Source organism: Triticum urartu, chromosome 7, assembly GCF_003073215.2.
Source record: "Triticum urartu cultivar G1812 chromosome 7, Tu2.1, whole genome shotgun sequence".
NCBI classification, from domain to species: Eukaryota; Viridiplantae; Streptophyta; class Magnoliopsida; order Poales; family Poaceae; genus Triticum; species Triticum urartu.
In genome coordinates, this window is record NC_053028.1 from 103,519,776 (window position 1) to 103,526,561 (window position 6,786).

The window sequence follows — 6,786 nt, forward strand, 5'->3', positions numbered from 1 at the left end:
TAGCCAATATTTACTTCACAACTAAAGAAAAAAGTTGTGAGAGCATGTACGAAAGAAAAACTACTGATGGGGTCACTACGACTTAAACCCTAAACCCTAAACATGATTTAATTTCCTGGCCAGGTAGAACCTGTCGAAGGAAAGACGGCTGGCACCCTCGGATCATACGATGCTTTTGTGCAGTTCCACTAAAATCGACCAAAGCATCCCTGATGGCAAAGATATTGAAGAAGTGTGATTAGAATAATAGTACTGGCACTAGTTCATGAGACACAAACTCATCACAAGTAGAAGTTGGTAGAAGTAGAGAAAGATCGACATGGAGATGGAGCTACGGCAGTGGAGCAAGCCGGCTCCAAAAGGAAGATGGACTACCTGGGACGTCGGGTTGTAGCTAGAAGGGTGGTTGGGATGCGGAATCGGCCCATACCGTGGAGACCCCCGATTGGGATGCACCAACTGTGGGTTTTCTCCCTCGCCGATGTCGATTGCGTCTATGCAGAACATTGTTCCCTTCCCCCAGCTGCGGGATCAGGCCCATTGAGGGAGTCCTGGATTAGAGGGTCTCCAGACAGCCGGACTATATCCTTTGGCCGGACTGTTGGACTATGAAGATACGAGATTTAAGACTTCGTCTCGTGTCCGAATGGGACTCTCCTTGGCGTGGAAGGCAAGCTAGGCAATACGGATATGTATATCTCCTCCTTTGTAACCGACCTTGTGTAACCCTAGCCCCCTCCGGCGTCTATATAAACCGGAGGGTTTTAGTCCGTAGGACAACATGTAATCATACCATAGGCTAGCTTCTAGGGTTTAGCCTCTCTGATCTCGTGGTAGATCAACTCTTGTACTACTCATATTATCAAGAATAATCAAGCAGGACGTAGGGTTTTACCTCCATCAAGAGGGCCCGAACCTGGGTAAAACATCGTGTCCCCAGCCTCCTGTTACCATCCGCCTTAGACGCATAGTTCGGGACCCCCTACCCGAGATCCACCATTTTGACACCAACATTGGTTCTTTCATTGAGAGTTCCTCTGTGTCGTCACCATTAGGCTTCATGGCTCCTTCAATCATCGATAGCGATGCAGTTCAGGGTGAGACTTTTCTCCCTGGACAGATCTTTGTGTTCGGCGGCTTCGCACTTCGGGCCAACTCGCTTGGCCATCTAGAGCAGATCAAGAGTTACGCCCCTGGCCACCAGGTCAGGTTTGGAAGCTTAAACTACACGGCCGATATCCGTGGAGACTTGATCTTCGACGAATTCGAGCCCCTGCCTAGTACGCCACACGGTCACGATGAGGATGATTTAGCTCTACCATCGGACAGTGTTCAGGAGATCGCGCCGGCAACCGCTCCGACCCTCAATTCGGAGCCAGTTGCGCCATCCATGGACGGGTGGATAGACCCCGCCACGGAGGTCGTATCCTCAGAGGCGATCGAGCCGAGTATCGACCTTACCCTTCACGAGAGCCATGATGCCAAGCTGTCGGATCCTTCCTCGGCCACGGACTCCGAACCGCCTGCGCCCGTGCCTATCGAATCCGACTGGGCGCCGATCATGGAGTTTACCTCCGCGGATATCTTTCAGCACTCGCCCTTCGGCGACATACTGAACTCATTAAGGTCTCTCTCCTTGTGAGGAGAGTCCTGGCCGAACTATGTCCGGCAGGATTGGGATGCGGATGACGAAGAAATTCGCCTCCCACCCACCACCCACTTAGTAGCCACTATCGATGGTTGGACCGACATGCTCGACTTCAACTCCGAAGACATCGACGGTATGGACAACGATGCAGGAGACGAATAGGAACCACTGCCCACAGGGCACTGGACGCCCACTTCATCATATGACGTATACATGGTGGACACACCCAAAGAAAACGACGACGAGGAACGGAAGGACACAGCGAAGGGTTGTTCCCTCGAGAAGCAGTCAAAGCGGCGGCGTAAGCGCCGCTCCAAATCCCGCCTCGGCAGAAACAACGATCATATAGACCCAGCGTTAGAGCAGGGTGAACCATCGCGCGACCACGGCAACACAGAGAATCAAACCGAACAACCCGACCCCGTCCAAGATAACAGTCTGGACGACAGCACACCGGACAGGCACCCGGAGCAACAGAATGCCCATCAAAGGCTTGTTGCCACTGCGAGTAGTCTGAAAAAGCAGAAGCAAAGGCTCAGGGCTGCACAAGACACACTCAGAATCAGATGGAGTGAAGTACTCAACACTGCAGCGAAGTACGGCGGTAATCGCCACACCAAGAGCTACCTGAAGCGAAAGTTGCTACCTGAATTCGATGAGGAGGCCTTAGATCCCCCGCAATTAAAAAACAAAATGGCCATCCGGTCGGATCGATGACCTCGTGACCAACATAGAGCGGCAAACGACGCCGCACATAATCCAGTATGTGATCCACACGAGGGCTCGCATCAAAAGGACGGCGCAACCAGATCCATATACGGGCCACGCAAGCACGCTCCAGTATGCAATGCAACACAACAAACATCCGAACACCATGGAACACCCAAATACAGGGGTGCCGCACACCCCCTATGTTTCACCGATAAGGTGCTGGACCATGAATTTCCAGAGGGATTCAAACCCGTAAACATAGAGGCGTACGACGGAACGACAGACCCTGGGGTCTGGATTGAGGACTACATCCTCCATATCCATATGGCTCGAGGAGACAATCTCCACGCCATCAAGTACTTACCCCTCAAGCTCAAAGGGTCAGCTCGGCACTGGCTTAAAAGCCTCCCCGAAAACTCCATTGGAAGCTGGGAAGAGATCGAAGACGCCTTTCGGGCAAATTTTCAAGGGACCTATGTCCGACCACCGGATGCAGACGATTTAAGTCATATAACTCAACAGCCCGGAGAGTCAGCCCAAAAGCTTTGGAACAGGTTCCTCACTAAAAAGAACCAAATAGTCGACTGTCCGGACGCCGAAGCCTTAGCAGCTTTCAAACACAGCGTTCGAGACGAATGGCTTGCCAGACACCTCGGCCAAGAAAAGCCGAGAACAATGGCGGCATTAACAAGCCTCATGACCTGCTTTTGTGCGGGCGAGGACAGCTGGTTAGCCCGATGTAACACCAGCGACCCAAGTACATCTGAAGTCGGGGACGGAAACGGGAAATCACGACGCAGCAAAAACAAGCACCGGAATAAAGAAGACAGCCCGAAGAGCACAACAGTAAACGCCGGATTTAGACGCTCGCGGCCAGGTCAACAAAAGCTGCCCTCCAAAGGCAACAGAGACGAACTGTCCAGCCAAAACAAGATTCTGGATAACATATGTCAGATCCACAACACCCCCGATAAGCCTGCAAATCATACCCATAGAGAATGTTGGGTTTTCAAGCAGTCCGGCAAGCTCAACGCCGAACATAAGGGGCAGGATACACCAAGCGAAGAAGAGGATGAGCCTCGCAAGCAAAGCACTGGGGAACAGAAGAAATTCCCACCAGAAGTCAAAACAGTCAACGTGTTACACGTGATAAAGGGGAGAAACAAAGCGGCACTCCTAGAGACACATGCCCCAGGGCCTATCACCGCAGAGTTCTGCCACTGGTCGTCCCAACCGATCACCTTTGACCATCGGGATTACTCGGCAAGTATCCGACGGGCAGGATGGGTTGCCTTGGTATTAGACCCAATAATTGACGGATACCACTTCACACGAGTCCTGATGGACGGCGACAACAGTTTAAACCTGATATATCAGGACACAGTCCGCAACATGGGGATAGACCCAACAAAAATTAGCCATAGCAATACTACCTTTAAAGGAGTAATGCCAGGCCCAGAAACCCATTGCACGGGCTCCCTGCTGCTAGAGGTTATATTCGGCTTTCCCGATAACTTCTGCAGCGAAAAGTTAACCTTCCACATCGCTCCAATCCAAAGTGGCTATCAAGCACTACTCGGACGCGAAGCTTTCGCTCGCTTTAACACAATACCGCATTACGCTTCTCTCATGCTTAAGATGCTCGGTCCACGCGGCATCATTACACTAAATGGAAATATTGAGCGCTCCTTGCGTGCGGAAGACCGTGCGGCTGCCTTGGTAGCCGCACACTAAACGGCCTCACCAACTAAAGCATCTGACAGGTCGTTAAGACCACGGACGCGGTGAGACGAGTCTGGCGCAGCTATATGTTATTGATATAGGTTTGATGGCTATACCCCTATTACAATACAAGGGGCTCAACGCGCGCAAACAAGTGGCAATTAGGCTCAACTTTACTCATCTTGAACTGTATATAGTTTCTTTAGTATAACCTACCTTTTTGCACGACAACTTTTCAACTAAGTTCCTCTCTTTTACAGATGACCATCGTGCTACACCCATCCAGGATACAGCACAACGGAGACACAGGCGCAGACGTGCAGCAGGGACCCGTTCCAAGGATTCTTTTTAGATTAAGACCCTGCGTAAACCTTTTTTACTGTCTCTTGTTGATACACATCCCCCAGATTCTCAGTACAATTGAGAAGGATGCTGACGTATTGGCATGTGGACACGTCAGAATATTGCACGTACCTGGACACCAAGGGCTTATTACAAAGGGCACTGCTTAAGCCCGGTTTCCACTATAAAGACCGAATACCTTAGGGAGTGTTCGGTGTCGCGAGTTTGGCCTTATATGCATCAGCTCCGAATCATGTCTTTGGTCAAATGTTGGGTTTGCCCGGCTCCTGTGATTTGCTACCTTATGTTCTGCTCTATCGGCTAAGGCGGCACCAGGAGAACTACTGCGATTGTGCCCTGGTTCATCTGGACGAGCACCTCAGCAGAGAAAGCCGAAAACTGACTGTCATGATATAGCGTGAGACTGGTCAACCACTCAATGACCTAGCAGAATTCGGGATTCCTCCGCTTTAACGAAGGGCCGTTTCCCGGCCAGGCATGTACGCTCCCCAAATTCGGATGAGTGCGGAGCCACCAGGGGCTATATAGTAGCCCCACTACCAAACTCCTCTGGCTAAGTGAAAGTGTTAAAGCATTATAGTCTGGTTGCCTAGTTCGCTGCGCTATCACCTCCTTAATGGACCAAGACGTTGGATCAAGTGTGAACATGTGTCTTCTGCGAACACCCCCGCATTATATGTGTGGGGGCTGAAGCCGACGGCAGCAATCTTTCAGGTTATATACATATATACATAAACGGCCGCATAGGAGGCATCATAGCACTTTTGGGCAAAAGTATAAATACAGCCTTGATAAATTTAATAAAACATTGTTTTTACAATGGGAATACATGTCATTCAAACATAATATTCTTCGAGCACTCAACCTCTATCGAACGAGCGCCTTCAAGAACTTCTTCAAAGTAGTGCTCGGCAGCCACTCGGCCTATGGCCGAACCCTGTGCCGCAACAGCAGCGGCATCCATCTCCGCCCCGTATGTTTTGACACGGGCAAGGGCCATCCACGAGCCTTCTATGCACGCCGACCTCTTTACAGCATCGATGCATGGCACAGCGCCAAGGAATTGTTGCACTAAGCTAAAGTAGCTATTCGGCCTTGGCCCTCCTGGCCACAAATGATCCACAACGGACCTCATGGACAGTCCGGATAATCTATGGAGCTCGGCCCAACCGGTCAATCGCTCATTCAGCAACAGCGGATGGACTGGAACGTGAAACTGTGACTAGAACAGCTTCTCCACTTCAGGACCCTTCTGATCCATGAAGTACTCGGTCGCATCCACAGCACTTGCAGCCAAATCCATGTATGCGTCCGCAGAACTCCATAGACGGTCCAGAGGAGCATACTTCGGATCTCCGAACTTAGTACGCAACAAGAAGGGCTTCCCAGACACGATATCTGCAGCTTGATTCAGCTCCTCCTTCGTCGCTCTAATTTTGGAGCGGGCTTCCTTGGCAGCCACCCAGGCCTTCTCCAGGTCCGTTGCCTTCGCCTGGTTTTCCTCTTCAAGAAGCCGGTAACGGTCAGCAGCATCTTTTAACTCCACGGCCATCTTGGCAATTTTTTCTTTGCTCTCGCAATGTGCGGCCTGTTCGGCCCTTAACTCTTCGGCCGCCTTTAAAGCGGCCGCATTACTACTCCTTGCTTGCTCCTTGGCTCGGGCAAGCTCCGCCCGAAGGGTCTCCACGATGGCAGCTCCATCTGCAGTCACAACATATTAAAGATACTAGCATCATGCTGCTCTTACTATGTGACATTCACCAGAAAAATCACCTACCCTGTGCCTCGTCAAGCCACTTGTTAACAAGCACGATGTCGGCATCTGCTGCATCCAGTTGCCTCTTTAGTTTGGCAAACCCATCAGTCCGGCTAGCCACCGGAGCTTTAACTACCTCCACATAAAGGTGGTCTGGTTATTACCTGGGACTACGATCCTCTGTTTGCCGCCGCTCTCGACGACAACCAGAGTCTCAGGGGCTACTATCTACACAGGGCACACCTAAATATGTGCGATACTTTCAAAAAGGTACATCATTTCACGTACCTCAAAACCCGTCAGTAGACTCATAAAGGCTTCATGCAACCCGCTTTCGGCGGACGAAATCCTTTCAATAACCGTACCCATCAACGTACGGTGCTCTTTTGAGATAGTCGCTCACTCTAGCAGGTCCCTCAGTACGTCCGACCGCATACCAGATGGTACCGGAATCTTTTGATTGCTCTCTTCAAGAGCCGGATACTGTGGACTTCGGGTGGCCATATGTGACGCCCCGAGACCGTTGCGCCAGGTGTCTTCCAGTTATTCGTTGTTGTTGCCTTGTCATTCGCTTGCATGTTGCATC